Below are 18,321 nucleotides of genomic sequence, written 5' to 3' on the forward strand. Positions count from 1 at the left end.
CTTGCACTTACACTTCGTACCTGTCCCAGGGGTTAACATTTCCAAGTGTTAACATTTCAGATCAAAGAAGAAGGCTCAGGGTCTGCATTGCCCATTCAGGACTTCTACAAAATGACATCCAGGGCTTTTCTGAGGTAGGAAACCATTGTGCGATTTGGGGCATCAAAGGAAAGGAAGGAAATTAAGGAGGTAAAATGTCCATAATCACAGTTCTTAGAGGTATAAGAGACCAAGGCTTTTACCCAGAATTGTAAATAAATAACCCAGAGAGAGGTCACCTTCCACAACAACTGCACCGGCCTTTTTCCATCCACTTTGACTGATCTCAGGACTCTCCATAGATCCAGGCCATGTGGAGCTGTAAAGAATAGGAGTGAGGTGTTCAGCAGAGACAGAAGGGAGTTGTAGCAGGAGGTGGTGAAATTAGTGAGGCTGTCTGTCTAGAAAATGCAGTTGGGGAGGATTTGCTCGAGGGGGCCAGCAGGAGTAAGGTGGAGAGTGGAAGACTTCATTGCAATGACGTCTTCATCCTGTGGTTGAAGGACTAGAATCAACCAAAAGTCAAAAATAACAAAGGATCTATAAAATTAATAACCTATATATAAATCACTCTTCCCCTGCAATGAAAATGTTGGGATTTTCTTGTATTAGAACACTACTATAATGTGGTGAAAAGCTTTGTATTTTGTGGAAAAAATAATCATGATTGTGAAAACCACAATCATGTAGGGCAAAAATAAAAATAAAATAAAAAATTAAAACTGCTCTTGGATCTGATGACTTAAGGTAAGCTAAAATAAAACTACAATAGATCCCACTGTAATATAATTTATTATTCAAATATGGACTGGAATATGACATCTCATGTCCTCATCATTCACAAGCATGAAAGCTAGGAATAACATAGATAACTGTTAAGGAGATTTTATATATAATTTATGCCATATCTGGGCTTCCCTGGTGACTCAGAGGTTAAAGTGTCTGCCTGCAATGTGGGAGACCCAGGTTCAATCCCTGGGTCGGGAAGATGCCCTGGAGAAGGAAATGGCAACCCACTCTAGTATTCTTGCCTGGAGAATCCCATGGACAGAGGAGCCTGGTGGGCTACAGTCCTCAGGGTCGCAAAAAGTCAGACATGACTGAGCGACTTCACTTTCACTTTCACTATGCCATATCTACTCCCCAAAAAGAAGAAGCTACACACTTACAATGTTATAAAGCACAACAAAGAATCAAAGAAGAAAGAAGCAGACAAATAATCTTTCCTAAGCCCCTCTCTGAGCTCTAAATTTAATGCTGATCTTCCAGGCAGGAAGAGTGAAAAAGAATAAAATTTAGTTGTGTATTCCTTATGGGCTGATAAAAAGAACACATAGAAATCATTGTGAAGAGGCAAGTTTTTTCAGGCTATGGGCATTAAATTCATAAATGGAATTACCTTGTAGATCCAGTCAAAAAAGACAAAAGATAACCTAAAAGCTGATGTCTGCAATCACAGTTGAACAAAAGTACATAAATATGGCAGGTGTACACTTCTCATGGTTGTCTTCTATGAAATACAAGGTCATAATGTGAAAGCTAGGTTCATGCATTTCTCCTGTGAAAAACAACATACCTGAAGACAGTATAGTTCAAGTGTGTTAGCTTCTGATGACCTAGCTATTCAGGGATAAAACTTAAAAAAAAGAGAGACGGAGAGAGAGGAATTTCTATTACACTTGACCTCCAGACTGTATCTCCCAAGTATCTTGTCTCAAGAAGTTTTGGCACAAAGTGGGCCACTGGTAATTTATAGTTTAACCTTCTGACATGCACCTGAAATTTCAAATGCTGAGTTACTGACTAAAGAATGACACATATACACTTTAGTCAAGAGAGGAAAGCAGGGTTCGAAAGAACTGTTCAGAAGGCTATTGGCCTGTAATTGAGGAAATGTCTCTAACTGAAGCTGAAGTTTATGAACACTTAATCTTTTCTTGAGGAATTCACATGGATGAAAAGAATATAATTCTTTTCCCAAAAAATGGGATCTGCTACTCAGGATAAGATCTAAACTACTTTAGTACTGAGAGACTATTTTTAGGGATTTTTTTGTTTTTAATTCAGGTAATTGAGTGTTTAATGTGAAATTACATACTGAACCCTAATTAAAGACAACTTCATAATGTAGAAAAGTGCACTAAAGGGCAATTAAATCAATGACCTGTCTTGTCATCAATGAAGGGTGACATTTCTACAACTATGCTTGCAGAAGTCAAAGTGTGGTTAACACAGTCTAACTGCTAGGTTCCAAGTGTGCCGATGAGACCTATTGTAATTCCATGTAAGTGCCATATAAGGAAATTGGAACACTTAAACTTTATATATGACTCAATCTTCATTCCATTGAAATGTTGTCTTACAAGCTCTGCCAGGAGTTTTCCCAAAGGTCTTTACCAAATCAAGAGACTGGACAGTCAGGACTCAACTTTCTCAGACAGAGAACAACAGGTTTCAGCCTGTCAACAGGTTATAGCCTGAGATGTCAGCAAAGACAGCGTTCCTCCCAGAAGACAGTCTTCTCAGCACAAAGCTACAAAGTCATGAGACCTTCATAGGTGACCCACAGAACTGGAAAGACTCTCAATCCATCTCTTACTTGCAGAGTCTCTCTGTTCCAGTTACATGGAAGTCAGATTCTGGGATAATAATATGGAGAATAAGAAAGGAAAAACCTAAAGGCAAAGTTTTCATTACAAGCCAGTTCCAAATACTCATCTGAAGCATAGACAGAAACAAAAATAACTGATCATTAAATAATCAATCATTCCAGTCATTGATTAGAAAGAGTAAAATTCTACTTAGATTTACCCCATAGGCAGCCACTTGGTTCTAGTAGATGGTAAATGGTGCTGATGAATGAATTTAATCAGGTATTTTCTTCTTTCACTGTGGTCACTATTTCCTGCAGATGTGTTCCAAAGAGAAACAGTCTTTCTGATATAGACTTCCTACAGATGCGACTTTTAGAAAAATAAATGGCTAGCATTTAAATCTTCTACAATTAAGTGTGCATGCTCAATTGTGTCCACTTCTTTGCAACCCTATGGACTGTAGCCCATCAGGCTCTTCTATCTATGGAATTTTTCATGCGAGAATACTGGAGTGGATGTCCATTTCGTCCTGCAGGAGATATTCCCAGCCTAGGGATTTAAACTGCATCTCCTGCATTCATAGGTGGATTCTTTACCACTTGAGCCATCTGAAAAACCCTCTTCTACAATTATTACAGTCAATTTTCCAAGATCATAAATTGATAATGAATAAATTGATAATCCAGCTTAACCAAATGGGGAAAAGCAATAATTCTGTATTTGTGAAAGAATAATACTAAGCTTTTACAAATTTGCCAAAATATTTACATATTGGTGGTGGTGGTTTAGCTGCTAAGTCATATCCAACTCTTGCGACCCTGTGGACTGTAGCCCTCCAGGTTCCTTTGTCCATGGGATTCTCCAGGCAAGGAATATTGGAGTGGGTTGCCATTTCCTTCTCCAATTACATATTGGAGTTTACATATTCCAAGGCATCAACTGTTTGGACAGATGTAGTAAGAATTTGTTGCTCTGTTGCTCCAGGTACAATCTGGAAATACCCACAGTCACCACCAATCAGCACTTTAGACACATTCTGCTGCCTTTGCTGAAGACTAACATTAAGAATCACTCACTTTTAGCAAGTGTCACATACTAAGCATTTTACCTGAATCATCTCATCTAACCTCCACAGCCTATAATTAGGTACATCAATATTACTATTTCCTCTTCTGAGGTGCTAAGAAGTGAGAAAATTGCCCAATATAACTTTTTTTTTTTTTAGTTTGCCACATGCTTTTTCCCACACATTAACATTTATTAAACATTTTGAGTTGATACATAAGTTGCTTCTTAGCAGTTTTTGGCATTTTTCAGTCATCCTTTTTTTACTGTTGCAGATGTTACATTTTATAGACATATTAAATCATTCTGTTAATCAACATTGGGTTCTTTCTAAGTTTAAAACAAAATTTTGTAACAAATATTCTTGGGCCCACCTCTTTGTTCAGGAATAATTTTTAGAAGTGGAAGTCTTGGGTCCAAACCCAGAATATTTTGAATTTTAATTGATATTGCTAACTTACACACTAAAAAGGTTGTACCAGTTTATAAAGCAGAAAATACTACTTTTTTATATTAGTAATCTAAATCTTTGCTAACAAGATGGGTAAAACATGGTTTAGCCTTCATTTTTTAATTCTGTGATGTTTAGTTTCTAACTTACTAATTTTGGTTTCTAGCAACATTTATTCTCAATTTATTACCTTTTAAAATTTTAGCCATTATGCTTGATTTTTTTTATCCTTTTTTGTAAAGAGCAGCCAATTCTTGTTCTGTCATTGTAACATCCTGTGAAATCTCACTGAAGTTAAGAAATAAAGTTTTTAAAGGTCTCTGACATTCTCTGAACCATCAAAAGGTAGTATTGTACCTGTTTATCACTATCCTTGTGGAATGGTCTGAGTGAACAGAATTTTTTTCAGTAGTGTGATCTATATGTAGTAATTCTTAGTCCCTCTTTTGATCTAATTTAATAACTGAATGCTAGTTTTCCTGTTTAGGGTCCATTTCTGACCTTTGGTCTTAACTCCCTAGCTCTACAGAATCTGGTTTCAACTCTAGCCACCAGGGGACCCTCCCACTTCGGGCTGTCCTGATAGAGGGGATATATGTATATGTATAGCTTATTCACTTTGCTCTACAGCAGAAACTAATAAGACTGTAAAGCAAGTATACTCCAATAATAATTAATAAAAAAAAGATTAATAGGGAATAAAAGTACATTGATTAGAAGTAATAGATCTAAAGTGAACAAAGTCTCTACAACAAAAAATATATAGTTTTTTTTGGGGGGAGAAAGGCTTGAAATAGATCGGAAAACATTTTCACATTAATTGTTCTTTTCATATACTTCAAATTTGTACTTAATGCCTTTTTCCTCCTGGACATCCAAGGGAACACCTGGGTATTCTGGAAGAAGTTTATATTTTTCAAAATAAATTTCTGGGAAAAACGTATCACTTTTGAATTCTTGCATGATCCTTGTCACAAATAGTCTAAGATGACCTGGCTTGCTCGTGGCTTCCTTATAAACAGAACTGCCTCCCACTATCCAAACCATGTCTACTTTATTTGTTAATTCTGGATCTTCAATAAGTTCTAAGGCATCACCCAGACTTTTGGCAAGAAAATGAGCTCCCTTTGGAGGTTCCTTGAGTTCTCTACTGAGAACTATATTAATTCTGTCCTTTAAAGGTCGATTCTTCTCTGGAATGGAGAACCAGGTCTTCCTACCCATAATCACCAAATTCTGTTTACCTTCTACTGAAGAGACTGTAGTCATTCTTTGGAAATATCTGAATTATTTTTTGAGTGGAGGCCAGGGCAGGTTCCCGTCCTTGCCAATGCCCATGTTCTGGGACACAGCGACGATGCAGTTTAGCGGACGAACCATGACAGCTGCAGGAAACACTTCCGAGCAAGCGCTGGACCCCGAACCCCGCTAGGTCAGCCACCTTGGCGCGAAATTTTGGTCTGCCCGCCCCTCCAGCCCTCTGTGTGCAGGCGAGACCGCGCCCCCGCCCCCCGCCCCCCGCCCCGGCGCACCGCCGGGTCACGACGGGCTCGCGCCTGCAGACGCCCCGGGAACTGCGGCCGCGGGCCCGCGCTCCCGGCTCGGCCCGACTCTCGGGCTGTTGACTCCCGGCCTTGCGATGTCGCGCCGGAAGCCGGCCTCCTCCAGCCCAGCGTCTGCAAGGCAGGCTGTTTTAAGCAGATTCTTCCAGTCTACGGGAAGCCTGAAATCCACCGCATCCCCAGCGGGTGCAGCCGAGAAGGCGGACCCTGACTCTGACTCCGCGGCGCCTCTAGCGTCCACGCTCCCGCCGCAGTTGCAGCCACACGTGGTGGGTTCGGTCCAGGACAGGGCGGGGCCATCGGGGAAAGGGGGCCCCAATATAACTTTTAAGTAATGGCGCCAGGAATTGAATATTATCATATGTTTCCTGTTGCTGTTCAGTCACTAAGTCATGCCCGACTCTGCGATCCAAAGGATTGCAGCACTCCAGGCCTCCCTATCACTCACTGTCTCCTGAGGTGTGCCCAAGTTCATGCCCATCGAGTTGGTGATGTGATCCAGCCATCTCATCCCCTGCTGCCCTTTCTTCTTTTGCCTTAAATCTTCCCCAGTATCAGGGTCTTTTCTCATGAATCGGCTGTTTCATGTAGTATGCGTGTTTCATGTAGTATATATTTATATGCTTAAATGTGAGTAAATAATCCTAATAATCAATATATTGAAATGCAAAAGGGAACTTAAAATGGAAATTTTCAAATTAGAAAAGGTTTGAGGTAGTGTGTATAAAACAGCTGGCATTTCTTTGTGAAACAGGGAAACACTTCATGAATTAGAAGAGGATAAATTAGGATTTGCCAGGGGTGGGTACATTTTCATTAGTTTCTTCTGGGATTCTGAAAAATTAAGAAAAGCAAAAATTGTCCAGTGGTAATGTTGACAGATGTTCATTTTATTTAACTAGCACAGGGCACAGAGGACACTAGCATCTAATGTTTCGGTAGTCAATCTTAGCCAAGCAAGCTGAAATAACAAATCAGTTGAAATGGTAAATCTCATTTCTAGTGGTGAAACAAGTGTATGAAATTGACATTAGCAAGTGGTTGGACTGTGATGAATTTAAGACAGTGAACCATAATGATGTTAGGTCTCTAAGAAGAATGACAGCTACAGGGAGGAGAACTGTACAAAACAAGACCAAACCCAGGGTAGAACTCACTCTCCCAGATTGCCTGCTGAAAGGTATAGCAGAGGGAGACGACAACTTGCACAAGGATATTGCTTGCATTTCATTCTAATATTTTAAAAGATAGGGGTCAGTCAAGTCACAGACAGCAATAACTGAGCACTCCAACAGATTATAACCATTGGGTCATTTTATATTGTACAATTTAAGTGCTATTTGGTATTTGTAAACTAGTATATTTGTTTTGAAAGTGAAAGTGAAGTTGCTCAGTCATGTCCAAATCTTTGCAACCCCATGAACTGTAGCCTACCAGGCTCCTCTGTCCATGGGATTTTCCAGGTAAGAGTACTAGAGTGGGTTACCATTTCCTTCTCCAGGGGATCTTCTTGACCCAGGGATCGAACCCAGGTCTCCCGCGTTGTAGGCAGACGCTTTACTGTCTGAGCATTATTTAAGATGATGTCTATAGAGTGTTCCCAAATACTGCATATAATTTTAATCAAAAATTCACATTAGGTCCACAACTTGACTAGTTTTGTTTTAATCATGCATGTATTTTTATTTATTTAAAATTTATATAGCACTTACCATTTGTAAGGCTCTGTTCTAAGCATATAAACACATAGGGATTAGAAATTTTGTATTACTTTTTCCTGTATTCTTACAGTTGAGCATGGAAGCCTGGTTGCCTGAATGCCATAGATGAATAGAATCTTAGAGTAAGAAGGGACTTCAGAGGCCATCCAGCCCAATCCTCTATGTGTGTCACATGAATCTTTGTTGTAACTACATCCACCAATGAGTAGTCCAGACTAAGCATGAACACCTCCAGTGGGAGATACAAAATTCAGAAGGCACCTGATTATTCCCAGACATATGATCATATGGGCAAACATGCCAAATATCTGTTAGCACTAACTTGGGTCTCATGGGAAACTCAACCAGGATCCATGGGAATACACTTTTGCCATATAGACCAGGGAGCACAGGAGTTGACCCCACATGTTGCATAAGATCAGTGAGGGACTTGTTGTAAGACTGTTTAAAAAGGGCCTGAAATCATGCCCATGGTGGGCTGAGGGGAAATTCATGGTCTAGAACTTACATGTCTCATAAACAAAGTTAAAGCCTCAGAAGGTTAGAATGATCAGCATTTTTCTGTTTCTCTTACATCTTTCAGAAGATGTGTGGCCTTTGATAAGTATTCATTTAATTAGTCATTCATTCATTGTATTAGGTTGAAAAATCAACCCCCAAAATCTAAGTACAAATCTCTTATCACCTATAAACATTACCTTTTATGGCCAAAGGGACTTTGTACATGTGATTGGGTTAGGATCTTGAGATGGGGAGATTATCTTGGATTATCCCAGTGGGCCCTAAATGTTATCATAATGGTCATTACAAGAAGGAAGCAGACAGATTTGACACAGAAGAGGAGAAAAAGGTAATGTGATGACAGAAGCAGAGACTGGAGTAATATGTTTTGTTCATAGGAAGGGGCCACAAACCAAGGAATACAGACAGTTACTAGAGGATAGAAAAGGCAAGAAAATATATTCTCCCTTCAAAATCTCCAACTGTGCCAACACTTTGACTTTAGTCCAATGAAACTGATTTTGGACCTTTGAATTCTAGAACTAGAAAAGAAAAAAAAAAATTTGCGGGCTTCTCAGGTGGCACAGTGGCAAAGAATCCACCTGCCAATGCAGGAGACACAAGAGAGGGGAGTTCGGTCTCTGGGTTGGGAAGATCCTCTGGAGTAGGAAATGGTAAAGTGCTCCAGTATTCTCATCTGGAAAATTACATGGACAGAGGAATCTGTCGCACTATAGTCCATGGGGTCACAAAGAGTCAGATATGACTGAGCAACTGAGCACACACACACACATTCACAATTTGTTACAGTGGCCACAGGAAACAAACACATTCATCAAACACTTATTGAACGTCTACTGGGGTCAGGCTCTGGGCAAGGCTCTTGATTTATAGAGCATGGTAACATGCTGAGTGACAATGAACAAATTAACATCTCAGCTATCCCACTTGCAAATGGAGGTGATTCTACATATTTTATAGGGCTCTTAGGAGAATTAATAACACTAATAGGAAGTCTGTCAACTACTGAATGTTGATTATGGGCTAAACACAATTATTTCATTTAATCTTAAAAATAATACTAAAAAGTAGGTACTACTATTAACTCAATTTTATAAGTTATAGTCCATTATGGAAAAAGGGAAACATTAGTAAGGAGAATGAATCTTAGAGGGTGGGTATCTTGCCCAAAATTACTCCACAGCCAGGCTAGATTTTATATCAAGTCCACAGATTAGGTTGACCAAAATGTTCATTCCAGTTTTTCTGTAAGATGTTATAGAAAAACTCAAAGGAACATTTTGGCCAACCCAATAGTGTTCTTAATTACCATTCCTGACTCATGGTAACCATTCAGTCAAGGTGCAATCCTCTTCTCCTTCCTTCCTTCACTATAATTAAAGATGTGACCTTCTTTCTCATTAGTTACACCTTTATTTTTTTAGCAGTAGCTCAGGGTTTGCAACATCAATCTTTAATTTATTATAGGACATCTTTAAATAATCTTATACTACTTCAAGCATAGTATAAGAACTTTATACAAGTATTCAAGATATGGTCCTTTGCCTTCAAGGCAGAAAGCTGCTAATGTCACTAACATCATCAGGGGAAGGCCAGCTTATCCTGTAGGCTCAGGCATGTGCCATGCATGCCCTGTGGAGGCGCACTGTACAGACTCTCTGGCTCTGGGATTGTGGGATTCCATCATTCCCAAGTATGGCAAAGTACTTCACAAAATCCACAAGGGCTCAGTTCAGTTTGCCATAAACCAAGGCAGACAAAAAAGAAACCACAATGGACCAACTAGCCTTCTTCCATAGTTATTCCCACTTTTTTCTTGACTCCAGCCACTCCAGAACCTTGACTTGTGAGCCAAACATTGCAGAGCTACAACGTACTCTGTCAAAGCCTGCAGCCCTGTGAGGTTATATGCTTCTTCTTCATTCACACAGCTTTTGGTGAAGTTGACTTCCATCTAAAAGACAAAGACAGCCTTAAGCTGGATGGGAGACCACATGTTATCTTTCCATGTTTCTTCTTTACTCCTCAACCCTCTCTTACCTTTCTGAACTAGTAGCATTATATTTCAATTTTTTAAATTTTCATAAATAAACTTCTACACATGCTTGGAGATTGTTAGCGTCAAATAGAGGTGTTACCCCAAGAACCACCACCCATCCACTTTCTTGTTTCTAAGCTTGTGAGGTAGATATTCCTGCCTCTGGGCTGGATGTGAGTGAATCTTGCTGTCCTGAAAGATGCAGGGTGGGTGGAGTCCTGGCACCCAATAGAGGCCTCAGTTTAATTTCTGGAGATGACAACAATACCTAGAGATAAGATCTCAAGGAACAGTATGTAAAAGACACCTTGACAGCATTAAGTTCAAACTCATGTCATGAACAAAACCCAGACAAGTTAAGTGATTATGGACTACCTCAGCAGTTATAGTCAGCAGAACTAGGATCAGAGCACAGATCCCCTCACGCCCAGATTCTTTCCTCTTTTTCAAACTTCCCATTTCAAATGATTGGTCTTTGGGTGATCAGTCAAGTTGCTAAAGATCTCGGTATCCTAGATACATAAATTCATTTTGACACTCTCTCAGTGTGCAGAACAGGGAGAGGCAAATATACCACCTCCCCTTTCTAGACCTCAGTTTCTTTGTTAGTAAGTGAGCATGTTGCTTTCTATAAAGTCCCTCTGGACATAACTCTCCACAAGAAAGTAGAAATTCAGCTATGTCTTACTGAGCATGATCATTGTTGCTGCAACATGAACTTTTAGCTGTAGGTTTATATAAATTTATATTGAGCTTATTAATGAAAATAAACTATTTACAGACATGACTACTTTGTGAGGATGCACACTAGCCCATAGAATCTGGCAAGAATAGGAAGTCCTGATATCACTTATGTGTACTACAACAACTGTGAAAATAGGTACACAATTATAGGTGCTGGGCCTAAAGGAAATTGGGGCAAAATCAGGATGCATCTATATGGCCAACAGCTGAGCATCCCAGCTGTAGATGGACGGTTCTGAACTCCCAGTCTAGTGAGATGGCATCAGAGCAAGGAAGCAGCATCCAGGCCTGAGGGCAATTTTACTGCTGAACTCCAGGTTCCCTGAGCACCTTCCTGCAAAAGCCCCTGGAGACGTTGCAGTGGTAGAACAGGGCTGTTGGGAACATATCTTGGGACAATTCATCATCTCTGGGGAAGTAGCCTCCCCAGCCGACCTCATTTATGGGGCTCAGTTAAAACCAGATTAAGACCTTTGAGAGAAGGTCAACCACATGGTACTCTCCATATGTAAATCAAAATAAAAACAGTATTAATCCATAAAACACATGTAAGGAAGACTAATGACATTCTATTTTATTTTCCATGCTTTTTAAAATATATAATATTCTTCTTCTATTTTTAACCTCTCAAAATTTTCCTCCTGTTTTGCTAGTACCCTCAGCATATGCTTGGTCTCTTGCTGGGTCTCCTCACAATCAGAAAGCTCTCTTTACTGTACCTGGGCAAACCTGTTCTTCCCAGACCCAGCCTCAGGACAGTAAAAAGTGCAGTTAAAGTTCCAAAGAGTGCTCCTCTAAGGCTTCTTTACTGTGGCTTTTTTCCAGGCTATATGGCTTTGGTCCTCACTGGATCCAAGACCAATTGACCCTCCATATACAGGCTTAAATCTAAAAATCCCCAAACTCAGAACAAGCAATGGACTCCTACCGAAACACTAATTAACCACCAGTTTTGTTTCTAGCAACCTGTATATTGTGCCAAGTCCTAGCTTATCCCAAGTGTTTACATATTAAGAGATGAGTCAGAAGTTTTGGAACAAAGCCTAAATCAAGTTCTTAAAACAGTCTTGAAATCCTTTGGTAGAGTGTTCACATGGTTCCCTTTTATAAAAGTAGAAACCCTTTCCACTACAGCCATGGGAAGGTGGTTTGGAGGCTAAAGTATAGTCAAATGAATGACTGAACTTGGCGTCACAAAACCTGAGCTCAACTCTGTAACTTACAAATCTTGGACAGATGACCAAAGTGCTCTACATTGCAATTTGCTACTGCTACTGCTAAGTCACTTGAGTCGTGTCCGACTCTGTGCGACCCCATAGACGGCAGCCCACCAGGCTCCCCCGTCCCTGGGATTCTCCAGGCAAGAATACTGGAGTGGGTTGCCATTTCCTTCTCCAATGCATTGCAATTTACTAATCTGTAATAACAATGGGGCTTCCCTGGTGGTTCAGTGGTAAAGAATTCACCTGCAAATGCAGGAGATGTGGGTTTGATTCCTGTGTCAGGAAGATCCCCAGAAGAAGGAAATAGCAACTCATTTTAGTATTCTTGCCTGGGAAATCCCAAGGAGGAGGAGCCTGGTGGTCTACAGTCCATGGGGTCACAAAGAGTCGGACACAACTTACTGACTAAACAACAACAACAATAAGAAGAATAGTGATATCTTATTTATAGGAGGGGTTTCCCAGGTGGCTCAGTGGTAAAGAATCAACCTTCCAATGGAGGAGACACAGTTTCAATCCCTGGGTTGGGAAGATCTCCTGGAGAAGGAATTGGTAAACCACGCTAGTATTCTTGCTTATGTTTTCCCAGTAGTCACATATGGATGTGAGAGTTGGACCATAAAGAAGGCTGAGCACCGGAGAGTTGATGCTTTCGAACTGTGGTGCTGGAGAAGACTCTTGAGAGTTCCTTGGACAGCAAGGAGATCAAACCAGTCAATCTGAAAGAGAATCAACCCTGAACATTCATTGGAAGGACTGACGCTGAAGCTGAAGCTCCAGTACTTTGGCCACCTGATGTGAAAAGCCTACTCATTGGAAAAAACCCTGATGCTGGGGAAGACTGAGGACAGGAAGAGAAGGGGTGACAGAGGATGAGATGGTTGGATGGCATCATCAACTCAATGGACATGTGTTTGAGCAAACTCTGGGAGATAGTGAAGAACCAGGAAACCTGGCGTGCTGCAGTCCCATGGGGTTGGAGAGAGTCCGACATGACTGAGCGAATGAACAACAACATTCTTGCCTGGGAAATCCCATGGAAAGAGAAGCCAAGCAGACTATGGTCCATGGTGTTGCAAAGAGTCGGATACAACTTATTAACTAAAAAACAACAATTTATACGATATTTGCAAGGATTAAGTAGCTTGCAGTATAAAAAAGCACTCTGTAACCCATATATTGTGTGCATGGGTGCTCAGTCACTCAGTCATATTTGACTCTTTGCAATCCCATGAACTGTAGCCCACCAAACTCCTCTGTCCATGGGATTATCACAGTAAGAATATTGGAGTGGGTTGCCGTTACCTCCTCCAGGGGATCTTTCCAACCCAGGAATTGAAAACAAGTCTCCCACAGTTCCTGCACTGGCAAGTAGGATTCTTTACCATTGAGCCACCTGGGAAGCAAACCCATATATTAGCATCTCACAAATATGAGTCTTGTTATATGAACATGGATTTGGGAATTGGTTTTTATGTGGTTTAGTTTAATTAAACATTTACTGAGCACATGTGGCAGGCAATGAGAATACTAAGATGAAAATCAAGGTCTCTGTGTTTGAGGAACTTATCATCAAATATGGGGAGAGATGAGTTTAAGTGACTATGTTAAGTGCAATGACAGAGGAGGAATACCTATCTCAGACTCCCAGAAGAAAATATGTCAGATCAGAGTTCTGAGAGATGAGTGGCTCTAGCAAGGTTTAGGCCAAGAGGAGAGGTACAAAGCAGAGAGCTGTTCTAGGCAGAAGCAGAGAGTAATGAAATGACATGACACAAGGGAAACTAGCAATTCAGAACTACTAGAGAAGCAAGAGCAAGATGGAAGATGAGTTTGGAGGGCTTGATAGGGGCCAGGCCTTGGAGGGTTAAGAATTTAGATCTTTTTACATTGACAATGGGATGAGAACCATCCAGAGAAGACTGGATTGGTTTAGTTGGATTTAGAACTGATTAGACTTGGTTGTGTTTGAGAACTGAAAGGAGAGAGATTCTGGTTGTACATTCCACTCTCCTTCCCACGTTCTCCAGGTTAGCAGGAGGATGGACCTCTTCCTTCTGGAAGGAAGGTGGCAAAGATGAGTACAGATGCAGGTAAGTTTTTCATAGAGGTGGGGTACAGGATGCTAGGGATTGAAGTAGTTTGCATGTGCTGCCCTCACTTAGTATACTAAATGGTTTAGTAATTTTCCAAAGGAATATAGCTCCTGGCTTCATTTTCTTGTTGGATTTTGTAAAGTAGTCACAGGACTCTGGGATCAGACAAAAGAAACCAAGGGTTACTAGACAGTAGATCACACAGAAGTTCCTCAGATTCACTGAGCCCATGTTATGGGGTATGAAGATGAGCTTACATTGTGCTGGGGAGTGTCCTACTTAGGGGTTCCTTTCTGGGTTCCAGAAACTACCAATCAGTGAGTCTTATGTTCATATAGTCAGTTTTAGGAAAATAGATCCAGAGTTGGTACAGAAAAGAAGCTGAGAAAAAGAGTGAACTGATTATTTCTCTTGACTTGAATATAAGACAAGTGAAACTTAACCAGTTTTCTTTTCTGCAAGAGTTCTAGTCTAGTGGATGCAATAGATAGAGTACCATGGCTTCAATAAAGGAAAAAGTCTAGTGATGGCCTCATGGCCAAGATGAAAAATGTAGGCTGAATGATTGTGGTGGTCTTCTATATTCAAAGAAGCTTGAGTAAATGAGCTTCTTTTAGCACAAAGGAGAGGCTGATGTCTTTGGATGGACTCCAGTGTAGTCATTCTTTTGATCAATGATTAGATGAAGGTATAAAAATGTTATCAAATCTGAAGATATTAAAAAATCAGAAAGTAAAAATTAAGTCTAAGGTTTATAGAAAAGTTAGAAAGTAGACAATTAACTACAAGCTTCGGGTAATAGAATAAAGATTCTCAATAGGTCAAAATGATGGATAAGACCAACCTGAAGAAAGTCAATAGGAATAAATAAAACATCAGCATTTTAGGTTAAAAAGGGATGTTATAGGACAGTGGAAATGTTCTTACTAGAAAATCTTTTGTGTGTTGGGGGGGAAATCTTAAAGATTTAAATGATTTAATTGGCTGGAACTAAGAGTCAATAATGTAAGTTGGTTAGAAATAGAAAGTTGATATAATATCAGACTGCATTATGGAAATATGATAATTATTTCTGAATTTTGAGGTAAGAAAATATTTCTCAAGATGCAAAAGACAATAAATATAAAGGGAAAGCTTGGTAAAATTTTACAGTATTCATATTAAGAAATTCTGTTCCTCTAAGTTACCATTAAGAAAGTGAAAGGGCAAGCTGCATAGTGAGAGATGTTTACAAGACACATAAAAAATAAAAGACTCATAAACAGAATATGTAAGTAACTCCTATAAGTCAATTACAAAATCAGATCTTCCAAAAGAAAAAAAGTGTGCAAAAGGCTTAAATCAATACTTCAAAAAGAAGGATTCCACGTGGCCAATAAATACATGAAACGACATACAATCTCATTAAAATTCAGGTAAATGCAAATTAAAGCCATGATTCCATTGTGTACATGCAACAGAAGACTACATTGGAATAAAAATGTATAAACTCCAGCACTGTAAAACAGGAATGGATCTTAAAAACACAATATTGAGAGAGAGGAGTCAAACATAAAGAAAATACAAACTATAAGAATTCCATTTATATGCCATCTCAAACTACATTGTTTAGGGATGCAGGCCTATATGGTGATACCATAATAAAAAGCAAAGAAGCAATTACCATGAAAATTAAGATAATCATTAGTTCTAAAGGCAGGAGGAGAGTGTCATCAGAAAAAGGTAAGCAGGGGGCTATCGCATGCTATTTTTTATGTCAGTGGTTTTTACATGCACACTGACTTAATAATAATTTGTTAAATGCAGTATTTATATTTTGTTCACTTTTCTAAATATGTGTTATAGATCACAAAGTTTAGAAAAATTTAAAAGGAAATTCCCAAGCTATAGACTCTCAAGAACCAATGTAGCTAGACACAAAACAGAATGAAATGCAAAAAAACTTTCTCACTTTTTTGTATGCCCTTAATAAGTTCAGAATTCAAGATGCATATAGTAAAACAGTTTTCCAATCTAAAAGGCCCAAATGGGAAACTGGGGAGAAAAGTATTCACTATTGTCTATCTTCTATTTTAAATGTAGAAAATAGGAAAAAATTGATTCCAGATCAACAAACATCAATAATTCTCTGAAAAACATTATAATGGCGTAACTTACCCAGTGGGTACTATTTACTGCTCTGAATCGAAGTGTATAATTTAAAGTAGATGACTTAGGTGCCAACACAGGCTATGTCCATTTTATTTGAACCATTTTTTTGATGCCCAAAACTGGTTTCACACTGGAAATCTTAGGAGGCTCGATTTTAGCTGAAAATAAAAATCATACAGTTCTTGTATTTGCACAAAGACCAGAGAGTACTAATAGCATCCACCCAGAATTGAAAAGGAAATGATAGTGCATATTTTGGGATTTAGTGTATGCACAATGCTTTAGGAAAGCAGGGCAGAAAGAATGTTGCCACCTCCCACTCCTTCAAAAGAGAATGTCCAGTGAGGAAAGGCTATATTTCTGAGATTTTTTTTTTTTTTTTACAAATCAGCCTTTTACTGACTGGTTGAGATCTTTTGTCAAACAGAAGAGAGGCAAAAAGAAATACCATGACCAGAGTATGGGTTGCTCCTCTTGTCTATTCTTCCCATCTCTCTTTGACCGCCAGGATGAAGAAGTGTCCAGTAGAAAGCACCTCTCCTGTCCCCTGAACACTACAAACATTCTCACCCTAAATCTCTCCTTGAAAAAGTGTGTGTGTGTGTGTGTGGGGGGGTGTTATAAAAGTAACAGGCTCATTTCAAAAATTATTTATTTGAATGTATTTATTTGGTTGTGCCAGGTCTAAGTTGCACAGTTGCAGCTTGAGAACTCATAGTTGTAGCTTGTAGGATCTAGTTCCCTGTCCAGGGATTGAACCCACGCTCCATGCATTGGAAGGTGGAGTCTTGACCACTGGACCATCAGGGAACTCCTCCCCAAAGTTTTTAAATATAGAAAAACTACAAAGAAAAATGTAGTCAACCATAATTCTATCAACCGGCATGCATGCTAAGTTGCTTCAGTCATGTTGGATTCTTTGTGATCCCATGGACTCTAGCCCGCCAGGCTCCTCTGTCCATGGGATTCCCCAGGCAAGAATACTGCAGTGGGTTGCCATGTCCTTCTTGCCATCAACCAGAGATCATCCTTATTAGCATTTTGATGTATTTCCAGGCTTTTTCCTATACAAGAATTTGTATTTTTTTTTTAAATTGATGTTATGCTAAATAAATCTTTTGTCTTTTTGAAAAACATTATGAAATCAGCAAACATCCCTTTGCATTAAAATTTTTCAAAACATGATTTCAAAGCTTCATAATATTCTCTTATAGAGGAACAGAATTTGACACTTTCTCTATTAGTGTACATAGTGTTTCCAATTTCTTGTTTTAAAGCTCCCCTGAGAACAGAAGCTGAGTCTCGATCACAAGGCCTTGGATTAACATTTGGCACTTAGCAAATTTCAGATATTTGTTAAGTGAACAAGTAAGTGGATGATAGTTGTATCTTTGTCTGCATCTCTCATGGCTTCCTTAGATCCCCTAGGACAGAAGGATTAAATTAAGAGGTAAAAACATTTTGGGTCTTCCCAAGTGGTTCAGTGGTAAAGAACCCACCTGCCAGTGCAGGAGATGTGGGTTTGATCCTTGGGTTGGGAAGATCCCTTGCAGAAGGAAAGGGCAACCCACTCCAGTGTTCTCGCCTGGAGAATCCCATGGACAGAGGAGCCTGGAGGGTTAGAGTCCATGGGGTTGCAAAAGAGTTGGACATGACTTAGTGACTACAACAAGCAACAACAACATAAACATTTTTAGGGCCACTTTCCACAAAATGTCATTTTGCTTTCCAAAATAGCTACAGTAATTGCAGTGTATATATATATAGCACAATTTCTTTATTCATGATTCTGCTGGTGGGCATTTAGGCTGTTTCTATATCTTGGCTATTGTGAGTAATATTGCAATGAACATGGAAATGCAAGTATTTCTTTAAGATCCTAATAAGATCCTATTTAGATAATACCAGAATTAGAATTGCTGGTAGTTGTATTTTTAATTTGGGAGTTATAGTTTTTAATTTGGGAGTTGTATTTTTAACATGGTAGTGGTATTTTAAATTTTTTTTGAACTTTCATACTGTTTTCCATTAATTTACATTATTGCTAAAGTAATATATGTTAATTTTAAGAAAGTAAAGATAATAATAAAATAGAAGTTTGTGTTTAAGAAGTGA

At 39.3% G+C, this 18,321-nt stretch overlaps 2 pseudogenes; both read right to left on the bottom strand.

The window, feature by feature from the left end:
• The window catches only part of LOC136154636 (interleukin-31 receptor subunit alpha-like), a 54,144-nt pseudogene that overhangs the window by 16,998 nt on the left and 18,825 nt on the right, over positions 1–18,321 (bottom strand).
• LOC136154145 (dihydrofolate reductase pseudogene) lies at positions 4,075–5,601 on the bottom strand (annotated as a pseudogene).

Source organism: Muntiacus reevesi, chromosome X (genome assembly GCF_963930625.1).
Source record: "Muntiacus reevesi chromosome X, mMunRee1.1, whole genome shotgun sequence".
Taxonomy (NCBI): Eukaryota; Metazoa; Chordata; class Mammalia; order Artiodactyla; family Cervidae; genus Muntiacus; species Muntiacus reevesi.